The 12639-nt window shown below is 45.1% G+C and overlaps 1 pseudogene; it reads left to right on the forward strand.

The window, feature by feature from the left end:
- The first annotated feature begins 1556 nt into the window (after positions 1-1556).
- On the forward strand, positions 1557-9475 carry LOC100984707 (3 beta-hydroxysteroid dehydrogenase/Delta 5-->4-isomerase type 1-like; annotated as a pseudogene).
- The last annotated feature ends 3164 nt before the right edge of the window (positions 9476-12639 follow it).

Here is a 12639-nt window from a genome sequence, read left to right on the forward strand (position 1 = left end):
CTTGAATAAGCAAAATTGAGCATTTCAGCTCCTTTAAAAGCTTGAGCAGAATTCCAACAAGGTTTAGAAAGCCTTTACCCTTGGACCTACTTCAAACAGCACCTCAATGTCTGTTTTATAACTATTGTATTAATGTTATTATGTTTCTGCTTTTTGTTCATAGTCTGCAATATCAGCTGGACCACCAAATGGCAACTGAGAGCTGCACAACCTGCAATTACCTTTATTCAATTAATGCAAAAACAAAAAGGGGGAGACGTTAAGGGCCAAAAAGAATGAGGATCGTGACCAACTCAGTATACCACTGGAGGCTATTTGAGCAAACAGAAAATTGTTCTCATGAAAGCAGGATGTTTTAAAACTGACAAACTACATCTGCTGCCAGAAGAGGTGCTGAAGGCAGTCACAACCCCAGTGCAGTGTTCCTTGTGATTATCTATAGGAACATCTGAAGCTGTTGTATAAAGAAAGCAATTATGTGTACCTGTGATAAGTCAAGCAGCTGACCAACCATTATCTCTCCCTATCTGCTCTTTCTACCTCATAAATACAAAGGGCTGTAGAAGCTCAGAGCTGCCTTTGCTCACTAGAAGCAAGGAGCCCCCTGACCCCTTGTTTTAAAACATATCCTTTTGTCTTTGTCTTCCTTTCTACATTTGACCCCCTTCGTTCATGCTGTAGTAACCGACAGCAACAGTACAGGCCATATAATTAAGTGGCTATCACTAGATAGCCTTCCTTCAATTATGTTCTTCATCTAGGAAGCCAGAGCTCTCCAGGGTAAAATGGCAACTGAGGTTTTGGATATATTGAGTGGGAAAGAAAGTCAACTCCATTAAACTTAGTAATTGGAGCTGTCACCATTACAAATTTCTAAACTTTGCAAGACTGCAGCAGCATTTCAAATGACACTCTGAGAGAGGAGAGAATAGGCTCATGTGGATTTCCCTCCAAACATATTTACTGCACAAAGGCAAAGTTCACATTACACTTGGAGATTTCTCTCAGTCTAGTTTAAGATCACAGATTGCAGATCCCAGACAACTGGCATCAACCAACTAGTGTCCTGTTAAGGCTAAACCTAAGACTCTTTACCACAGTACAGCCTTACAATTGGACTTCTCTTCCTGTTCCTGGGAAGAATTAGAGATATACATTAAAGGTCACTTTTCTTCTGAGAAAAGGGATACTGGAAGAGACAGGAGCAATGAGTATGTGGCAAGAGTTCAAAGTGATAAGGGGAAAGCCAGGAGCCAAAGAGCATAGAACTCCAGGGCTACCTTAGGGGATGAAGTGACCAGCACTCTGACTCTTCTGTCCAGCTTTTTAATAACCTAACAGTTAGAGTTTCTTTATTTTCTTTTAGCTACTCCTGGCAATGGTGAAGACATGGAATTTTTGCAAAAAAAAATGGGGCGGAGGAAAATAAAGCATTTGTGTGAGTATATAACCATTTGATCTCATTTTTAGCCCTCTCCAGGGTCAACCTAGAATCAGATCTGCTCCCCAGCATCTTCTGTTTCCTGGCGAGTGTTTCCTGCAATATTGGATTGGCGATGACAGGCTGGAGCTGCCTTGTGATGGGAGCAGGAGGGTTTCTGGGTCAGAGGATCATCCACCTGTTGATAGAGGAGAAGGAGCTGAAGGAGATCAGGGCCTTGGACAAGGCCTTCAGACCAAAGCTGAGGGAGGAATTTTCTGGTAAGTAAACTTGATTCATGGGTGTGTGGCTCCATTTTAAACCCTGCATGGGTGCAGGAAGGTGAACCTTTTCTAGCAAGTTACAGAAAGTTGTAGTCAAATCTAAGCCAATCCCACATTCACAATCATCATAAAAAGAATATTAAATAGTATAAATGGCATCATGTGAAAGACACTGGACGGGGTGTCCAGAGACTGGATTCTGGCCCTGACCCAGAACTTGAGAGGCAGCCACTTTGGACACCAGACCCCTTTACTTCTCATCTAGAAAATCCCACATCAGTTATTTTTCTTGTCTACAACTTTTTTATGTTCTGAAGCTTTTTGTCTTGGCAATTGCTTTGCAACATTTACAAAGGACACCATTTACCTGGAGACCTCACCAGTGGGTCCCTGCCTTTCTAGACTGCCCTGAGCTTTGTTTTGTTTTGTTTTTTAGCATCCTTGGCATCTTTAGTGAAGGCAAAATAAAAGGAAGTGAATGTATAGGAGAGTCTGTAAGTGTGTGTGTGCGCCAGAAAGCGAAACAGAGAGAGAAAATGAGGGGGGAGAGAAAATCAGAGAGAATGAGAAAGACAGAGAATGCATGAGAAAGAGTGAGAGAGAGAGAGAGGATAAGAGAGAGAGAGAGCATCAGTGATAGAGAGAGCCCGTGCACAGGCACACAGCACAGAGCAGAGATGGCAAGAGGCAGTATGAGGCCAGATATGCCTCATTTCGATTTTTCATATATGGCTTTATTTTTTAACCATTTGTCTCTGTTGCGCAATAGCCAAGAAATTGCAGAATTCGGTGTAGCAGATCCTTGTGCAAATAACCCCATGAGGAAGATAGAAAAGGGGTTGCATCCAACTGAACAATGAACCATCAAGGTCCAGAAACATAAAGCAACTTGCCGAGACCATCTAATTAATGTGTAGCACAGCTCAGACCAGAGCTTCCTCCAGAGGCTTCCTTACTTGACTCTGGAGCTGATGCTTGGCAAAGTGGGTCTTCAGTCTCTCCCTTTGCCTCCCTGGGTGCCCAATTCCCTGTCCTCCTCCCCAACCCAGGGTACTGGAGGGACTGTGTGTCTACATGTGGGCTCTGGCTGTGTAGAGAGTCATGACCGGCCCTCAGAGAAGCCTCTACTTGATAGCACTCAGGGACCACACCCAACACACTGTTCCTCTTTTGCTTTTCTCTGACCTCTTCCAATTTCCTCCACCCTCTGTTTTAATGGTGTCTTTCATAAACAAATATTAACACAAAATAAGATTAAATGTTTGTAATCCTTATATGTCACCAGTATTTACAATCTAACACGTAATACCAGAAAAAAGCAATGCTCAGCCTAGAGGAATTGTTCCTTATGGTGAAAAGGCAGGGAATATAATGGATGGGCAGTGGCCTGTATGAAGATAAAAACAAAGAATCCTTTCAGTGTTCTTTCTGTGCCAGGCACTGTGCTACATGTTTTGCATGTGCTGACTCATTTGTTACTCATAGCAACCCTACGAGATGGTTAATATTATTATCCTCCTTTCTTACAGATTAGGAGACAGACACAGAGAGGTTAATTAACTCACTGAAGGTCCCAGAGTTAGAATATTGCAAAGCTGGATTTGAACCCAGACAGTCTAGTGCAGCATCTGTGCTCTTAAGCAGTAGTTAGTCTAGCAGCTTGAGGAAGGAGGGAACTATGGCTCCACCACAAAGTCCCTTTTCCTGGTCTCTCTAGATCCCTGTGAACTCATTGAGGAAAAGCCTTTTCTCTTGGCTTTAGACTTCTTCTGCTTTGAAATGGCAATTCCTTTGAGCCAGTCTGTCTGAAGTTGGCAGCAAAGGGGAAGCAGAGGAAGGGAGCAGGAATTGCAGAGGTGGAAATACAACCAGAGAAAATTCAACTCTCAGGCTGTTACCCACATCCTCCCCAGCAGCCTCTTCCCTGCCTCCCCAAACTGCAGGGCCTCCTTGGAAGTACCTGGCAATAGGAAGGGGCTAGGAGTAGACAAAACATGGCAAAGGCATTAGGAGAGTAAATGGTCCTGTCTGAACCCCTGGAAGGAATTGCTCCGGTCTTGAATTTTTCACTCTAAATTTTACTCTCACTGTTCTTTGGCCTTTGTTGCCAATTTCAGTTGACCTGGTTTATTCTTACTCTTTCTCAGAAAAGTTTATTCTAAACGGCTAGGCCTGTACCCGGTGTACAGAGTACAAGACTTAGAGGTGGGGTGGGCAAGTTTGAGTCTCCACTAGAAACGTGACCTTAGATCTGTCCCTTAACCTCTGTGATCCTCAGTTTCCTCACAATAAAGTGGGACTCAGAAAACCTGTCTCATGAGACTGTTGTAAAATGAAACAAGCAAACTGTGAGTCATATGCAGATTATAAAGCACAAACAAGCATAGAGTATTTATCCAAGCTCCAGGTACCACGGTTTTCATTGCGTGCGCTAATTCCAGGTGACAACTTTACTGTTCGTGTAATGTCTTGTGGATTTCAGAGGAGCATGAAGACATTAAAGTTGTAACCACTGCCCTTGGCTAGACAGCTGGAATATCAGTTCATTGGTCACTAACTTTCAGCATTGCTATCTGCTTTTGATATCTGATAAGAGTTTTTCATGGACATTCCTCATTTATGCCCATCCACAATTCCCCAGTAATGGCTCGACTCTCCTCCCAATTTCCCAAGCAGGAAACCATAGGGGTGATTTTGTCTTCTTTTTCTCTCAGCCCAGATCCAATAGGTACCAGGACCTTCAAGGTAAGGTCTGAAATTCAAACCTGTTTTATCTCTCCCCTCCTCTGCTTCCACTGCTGGACCCTGCTTCCAGTCCTCATCGAAACTTTGACACAGATACTCTGATTAATCTCTTAATTACCTTACTTTCTCATATCCCCTATACCAGTCCTTTTTATATCCTCAAGCCAATGTTGACTTCCTACTTCACAATTCTGCTTCTGTTTCTCTCTCTCTCTCTTTTTTTTTTTTGAAACAGGGTTTGGCTATGCCACCAAGGCTGGCATGCAAAGGCATGATCTCTGCTCACTGCCACCTTCACCTCCCGGGCCCCATTCATCCTCCTGCTTCAGCCTTCCAAGCAGCTAGGACTATGGGCATGCACCAATATGCCTGGCTAATTTTTGTATTTTTAGTAGAGATGGGGTTTCATGAGGTTGTCCAGGCTGATCTTGACCTCCTGGGTGCAAGAAATCTGCCCACCTCAGCCTCCCAAAACGATGGAATTACAGGTGTGAGCCACCATGCTCTGCCTGTTTCTCTACTTATTCCAAATATAAATAAGGGGTTTCTCTGACATGGTGCTGGAGACCCAAAATCATGATCCCGCATCACCAGCAGAATTAAATTCAAATTTTCCCTCTTATACCCAACTCTCCACAATCACTCTACTCTTTTTAAAAATTTTGGTGAGCTTTCCATGACCCTAGAAATGCTTATATTCCAAGCACACCTGACAGCTCATTGCTCAGATTACATTTCTGAAATGAGATGGGGTAGAAACAGATGTTTGCTCTTTCCCAATAAATTGCTACACATTCTGACTTCTGTGTCTCTGTTTACTTGTTCCTTCCATGGAATGCACACCCTCTACTCCAACACCCTGACCCTAGCCATCCTCGAACACCTATGTAACAACATCTTTATCAGGAAACTTCCAAGCCAGTTTCAGAAACCATTCCGATAACCTGTCCCGTGTTCACACAGAGCTCCAGAACAAGACCAAGCTGACAGTGCTGGAAGGAGACATTCTGGATGAGCCATTCCTGAAGAGAGCCTGCTAGGACATGTCAGTCATCATCCACACTGCTTCTATCATATATGTCATCGGTGTCACTCACAGAGAGTCCATCATGAATGTCAATGTGAAAGGTACAGTAACCTGGGGAGGAGATGAAGCAAGTTGGGGAATTAAGGATCGGAAAGACAAACAACAAAGGAAGAGAAGTCCCTCCACTGAACATCTGCTGTGCTTTTGGCCAAGTGTCTTTGCTGATCACTACCAACTGGGGGAGTTCAAAGCTGCTATCTTCAGTTTTTTACATGAGGAAACCAGAGCTACAGATGGCAAGTAACTAGTCCAAGGCCCCCCAGGTAAGTAAGTAAGTAGGAGAATTAGACTTTAAACTCACCCCTGTGTGACTCCAAAGGCTGTGGACACTCTATTGTGGCTCCAGTCAAAAGTCAACTAAACTCCGACTTCAGACTCTTGATATTCAGCCACTCTTTGCCTCTATGGGACAGAATCAAACCTTCCAGGTGCCACCATAGTCATCATTTTAAACCTTGTGTGTAGGCTTATGATAATGAAATGGGAAAAATTCCCTCATCCCCCTCACCAGGCATGCAATGGGGGTGTGGCTTGCTTCTTCAGTGCCTCACTGCTGAAACCTCTATGGGAGCATACAGAGAGGCAGGCTGTGGGACTCCGACACCATGGCAGTGTCTGGGGTGAATGTTTACAGCTCCTGAAGCCCCAGTGGGTGTGTGTTACATGGTGCTCTTTTAGTCTTGCTCTTTTAGTTTTGACATCTATAGGCGGCTTGTTTTAACCAGCTAAATTAGACCCTCTAACTTGTCGGAAGGTCAGAGGGCTTTCTGTATCCTGGGTTCTTGCTTTGGTTACCGGAAGAATTGGATCACACCTGGGCTTGGAGAATGAGTGCAAGGTTATTTTGAGTGGAGGTAGCTCTCAGCAGCTGGGGGATGCCAGAAGGGGAAGGTTTTCCCCTGGAGTCGGTTGCTCAATGACCCAACTCTTCTCCAACCACCCCAGACAAACTCCACATCATTTTGCCCATGGGTATGTTCCTCCCAAAGTCCAGCTGCCCATGTATTCCTTTGCTGATGTGTTCCTCTGCTGATGTGTGCCTCCACTGATGTGCCCTTCCTGACATCCAGCCCCTTCTGTCTTCTTCTGCCAATCTGCTCCTCTCAATGTCCAGCAGCTTGTGCATGTGCCTGCAAGGGTATTGGGGGGGTTTTATAGGCAGAGAATGGGGGCATGGCAGGCCAGGGTGTTCTTGGGAAATGCAACATTTGGGCAGAAAATGCTTGTCCTCATCTAGGTCCCAGAGGGTGCAGCCCTAGCCAGAAACCACACCCTCCTTCACCCAGCACTTCCCTTCCCCGCTCCCATATCATTTAAAGGGACCACGCTCTTCCCTTCCCAGCACTCCCATATCAAGAACATTCAAAGCCCTCCTGCCCACCTCAAAGAAGTTCTCTTGAGAGAACTAGCAAAGCTGGTTCTCAGAGGTCTGTCAGGACAGAATTATCCAGCACATGCTTTCTCACAATATTTTCTTAACAAAAACAGTTTCCCAGTATGCAGAATATGATCTCTTCAGCTCACCAAAGGGCCTGCTATTACAGAACCATTTCAAACTAGGTGCCCAAAGTGCACCTTCATTCAATCCTCATCCCTTAAAAGCTTGGTGGTCTCTCCGAATTGCAGCTTCCCAAACTACTTTAAATTCAGACACATTCCCTTAAGGAACCTTGCCATGCAGTCTCACCCTCTGATTCCCAGAGTCCAGTCTCTTCAGCACCACAGCACCCAACCACAGGCCTGGCCCTCCACATTCAGTCTACTCTGATGCCTTTTCTCCTGCAACTAATTGCTTTTGAGTCTCCAGTACCAAAAAAAAAAGAGAAGAAAGAAAGAAAGAAAAGAAAGAAACAGAAAGAAAAAACCTTTCCAGTTTCTACTCGCTCATTTCTTTCAGTACCCCTACAGTGCAAGGAGGGTGTTAAGAGTAACCAGTTTTTCATTTGAATTATTAACTCTCCGCAGCTCCCAACAACAAGAAATGTGAAATGACAGGGGAAGTGTTAGAGGCATCTGTTTCCTAACCATTATCACTCCAAGGCTTAGAAAATATTTCACAATGTTGGTCATTTCCCCCTTGAAGGTAAACTACTTTTGCATTTTCTCTGCCACCAGATTAACTGTTGAAAACATGAGGCTGTCTCTCCAGAAACTCAAATTCCACAGAGACTTTAAACAGGGCCAAGAATAAAAAAATAAGAAAAAATAATAATCCTTTGCCTAGGAAATTCCTTCCTTCTTCAAGGGAAGGCACTCCAAACACCTCCATGAGCTTCGCTTCCACACAGCTCAGGGGAGGCGGCAAGGTCCTCCTAGTACAGGTGTTAACGGCAGAGGGCACACTCCTCTCCCCAGTCCTCCACCAGGCTCCACAGGAAATGCCAGGGCAGGGTTTAAAGGAAGGTTTATCACCCTGATTTTACATAACCAGGTAAACAGAGTCACAGCCAGAATTGGAAGCAGCTTTCCCAGGGAATGCACAATCAGGAAAAGAGTGTGTGTTTCCAGCATCTCCCCACAAGCCACTGTTCGCTCAATGACTCCAGGAATGGTCCTTGTGACAAAGTTTTATTAGTGCACTCAAAATGAGAAAAATACCAGCAATTATATGTATATTTAAGAGTACATTTCAGAGTGTATATTGCTTATATACAACTGTGTATGGGTGTGTGTGTGACATAAATTCTTCCAGTGCCCTTTTCTGCCTAAGGACTGGGACTGTCCATATTCTCAGAGTATATCTTCCTGATTTTTTAGTTTTTCAATAATCTGCCATTAATGGTATTGATGTCATGTTGTAATTTTTCAACATCATTACTTGACAGAATATAAAGTGATAACTCTAAGTCCTTTGCCAAAATTACAGTATATACACACACACACACAGACACACACATCCATACACCCAAAAGTCTAGAAATTCTTGCTCTCCAGAACCCACATGTCAGTTTCTTTTCATTTAGGTGTTTTTCCTATGGCTGTAGCATGGCCCAGTCTCAGTCACAGTCACATAAGAATATACCCCGAGTCTGTTATAACCACTGCACTTGGGAATAAATATCTATGCACATTGTTGGGGCCCCTTAGTTATATTTCCTGACACTGACAGAATGCTTTTCGTAGGTAGGTACCCAGCTTCTGTTGGAGGCCTGTGTCCAAGCTACTGTGCCAATCTTCATCTACACCAGTACCCTAGAGGTAGCCAGGCCCAATTCCTACAAGGAAATCATTCAGAACGGTCATGAAGAAGAGCCTCTGGAAAACACATGGTACGCTCCATACCCACACAGCAAAAAGCTTGCTGAGAAGGCTGTGCTGGCGGCTAATGGGCTGACTCTGAAAAATGGTGGCACAATGCACACTTGTGCCGTAAGACCAATGTTTATTTATGGGGAAGGAAGCCCAGTCCTTTCTGCCGGTATAAATGAGGCCCTAAACAACCATGGAATCCTGTCAAGTTTCAGCAAGTTCTCCAGAGTCAACCCAGTCTATGTTGGCAACATGGCCTGGGCCCACATTCTGGCCTTGAGGGTCCTGCGGGAGCCCAAGAAGGCCCCAAGTGTCCGAGGACAGTTCTACTATATCTCAGATGACATGCCTCACCAAAGCTATGATAACCTTAGTTACACCCTGAGCAAAGAGTTCGGCCTCTGCCTTGATTCCAGTTGGAGCCTTCCTTTATCCCTGACGTACTGGATTGGCTTCCTGCTGGAAATAGTGAGCTTCCTGCCGAGGCCAATTTACACCTGTTGACCGCCCTTCAACCACCACAGAGTGACATTATCAAATAGCGTGTTCACCTTCTCTTACAAGAAGGCTCAGCAAGATCTGGCATATAAGTCACTTTACAGCTGGGAGGAAGCCAAGCAGAAAACCATGGAGTGGGTTGGTTCCCTTGTGGACTGGCACAAGGAGACCCTGAAATCCAAGACTCAGTGATTTAAGGATGACAGAGATGTGCATGTGGGTATTGTTAGGAGATGTCGTCAAGCTCCATCCTCCTGGCTTCATACAGGTGACAAGGGCAAAAGTCCAGGTCCTGCTGCCTCCCTTCACGTAATAGCCAACTTATTGTCTTCCTCATGTCGTCAAAACCTGCCCAGTCCCTGGCCCAACCAGAAGCTTTCTGTCCTAATCATATACCAGAGGAAAGACAATGTGATTTGCTTTTTCCAAATCTCAGTGTCTGATTCCGAACAGTTGTGGTCTCTTCTAACTTGAGGTCATTTTTAACTACTAGAGCTCCATTTCTACTCTTAAATGAGAAAGGATTTCTTTTCTTTTAAATCTCCTATTTCTTCACGCAGTCCAATGTAAAGAGCAATAAATGTTTTAATGCTTAACCTGGAGGGAGTTGTAGTTTCTGTTAATACCTAGTTCCCTCCTTTTCTTTTCATTTCCAGGTATCACCGTCTTTTACCTAGGAGAGTAGCATGGAGCTGGGGAAGGGGAGTTGGCAGAGTAGTGGGAGGATCTGGAAGGGCGATGAAGACTGAATAAGCTCTACTATGTTTCAGGCATCTACAACATGACCTACACGTGACATATATTACCTCACTCAATACTTATCAGAAACCTATCACGTGGGGGTGACTATTCCCATTTTACCGTTAAGGAAACTTGTTCACCATCACACTAATGATTAGTGGCTAGGCCTGCTACCAGGAAGTTGGTCTTGAAAGTCCTTATCTTTCCATGGAATCATGCAGCCTGAACTGGTCTCATCAGTGGTACAGCAGAGCACTGGAGCATGGGATGCTGATACTTGGGAGAGCCACAGCTTTTTGGGGTTACCTCTTTCTTGCCCAATCTGGTACAGGGGAATCTCTAGAACCAAGGAGAATCCCTGAGGGGCATCTGAAAGGGTTTGCATGCCTTTCCTAATGGGCCTGAACAGGGCAGAGAGAAACAAAAATGCATCAGGCCTCCACCCGCTTCAGTGTCAATTTATTTGAAGGTCTCTAGAACACACCTGGCTATATATGTGTTGGCCATTCTGATCATACATAACCCTGCATTTCACCCTTTCAAATCACACAATGAGACACACCATGGGTTCCTGGGCAAGTACAAAAAGCAAGTGTGAACTTCCTCCAAAATATACCTTCTACTCAGCCCAAAATTAGAAGTCTACTATCCCACATCCCCAGATTTAACTGTCTCTCTGTTCTTTCTCCTTCTCTTCTCTAAATCATATCCTTTCTTCCTTTATTCTTCCATATCCTTAGCCTCTTTCTTCTCTCCATCTCCTCTTTAATCACTGGTTCTCTCATTCTTCTCAATTTCCCTGAAGAGAGGAGGCCAATCAAGTTTGGGGACTTCAGTGATGACATAGTCATTAACCAATGAATGAAAACACAGTCAAAAGAAACACTGTCAGGGGCATCAGGGACAGAGTTGAACTGAAGCAGGTGAGGAGGTTGCTATGGGTCCAGAGTGTGGAGATGGAAGCTGTCTCCCTCTGGACCTTTGTGTATCACAGCCATGATGAAAGTCACACCCAACATCAAGATGGCTTTTTTCTTACACAGGAAATTAACAGATCATTACTCAGTTGAATTTGATTACCACAATGGAGTTAGTTTCAGTGTTCATTCTGAAGAGAAAAGGGAACCACATTCTGGCCCAGATGAACAGGTTACCACCATCTTTAAAAGCCCAAGGAACAGATGATCATCACCAGCGTCAGGGGGGAGTGGCCCCAGGCAGTGGGGTAAGGTGAAAAATGCAACACCCAGTGGTCACTTCCAAGATGGCCGAATAGGAACAGCTCCAATCTGCAGCTCTCAGAGAGATTGATGCAGAAGATGGGTGATTTCTGCATTTCCAACTGAGGTACCTGGTTCATCTCATTGGGACTGGTTGGACAGTGGGTGCAGCCCACAGAGGGCGAGCTGAAGCAGAGTGGCGCATTGCCTCACCCAGGAAGCACAAGGGGTTGGGGGATTTCCCTTTCCTGCCAAGGGAAGCTGTGACAGGCTTGCCTGGAGAAAAGGTACACTCCTGACCAAATACTGTGCTTTTTCCCCAGTCTTAGCAACCAGCAGACCAGGAGATAACCTCCTGTGCCTGGCTCAGTGGGTCCCATGCCCAGGGAGCCTTGCTCACTGCTACTGCAGCAGTCTGAGACAGACTGGCAATGCTGTAGCTTGATGGGGGGGAGGGGCATTTGCCATTGCTGAGGCTTGAGTAGCTCACAGTGTAAAGAAAGAGGCTGGGAAGCATGAACTAGGTGGAACCCACTGCAGCTTAGCAAGGCCTACTGCCTCTATAGCTTCCACCTATGAGGGAAGGACATAGTAGAACAAAAGGCAGCAGACAGCTTCTGCAGACTTAAATGTCCCTGTCTGACAGCTCTGAAGAGAGCAGTGGTTCTCTCAGCACGGCATTCCAGATCCGAGAGCAGACAGACTGCCTCTTCTAGCAGGTCCCTGACCCCCATGTAGCCTGACTGGAAAACACCTCCCAGTAGGGGCTGACAGACACCTTAAACAGGTGGGTGCCCCTCTGGGACAAAGCTTCCAGAAGAAGGATCAGGCGGCAATACTTGCTGCTCTGCAGCCTCCACTATTGATACCCAGCCAAACAGGGTCTGGAGTGGACATCCAGCAAACTCCAACAGACCTGCAGCTGAGGGTTCTGACTGTTAGAAGGAAAACTAACAAACAGAAAGGAATAGCATCAACATCAAAAAAAAGGACGTCCACACCAAAACCCCATCCATAGGTCACAGTCACCAACATCAAAGACCAAAGGTAGATAAAATCACAAAGGGGGAGAAACCAGAGCAGAAAAGCTGAAAATTCCAAAAAATGAGTGCCTCTTCTCCTCCAAAGGATCGCAGCTCCTCACCAGCAAGGGAACAAAACTGGACGGAGAATGACTTTGAGGAGTTGACAGAAGCAGGCTTCAGACCTTCGGTAATAACAAACTTCTCCGTGCTAAAGGAGCATGTTCTAACCCATTGCAAGGAAGCTAAAAGCCTTGAAAAAAGGTTAGACGAATTGCTAACTAGAATAAACAGTGTAGAGAAGACATTAAATGACCTGATGGAGCTCAAAACCACAGCACGAGAACTTTGTGACACATGCATAAGATTCAAC

Source organism: Pan paniscus, chromosome 1 (genome assembly GCF_029289425.2).
Source record: "Pan paniscus chromosome 1, NHGRI_mPanPan1-v2.0_pri, whole genome shotgun sequence".
NCBI classification, from domain to species: Eukaryota; Metazoa; Chordata; class Mammalia; order Primates; family Hominidae; genus Pan; species Pan paniscus.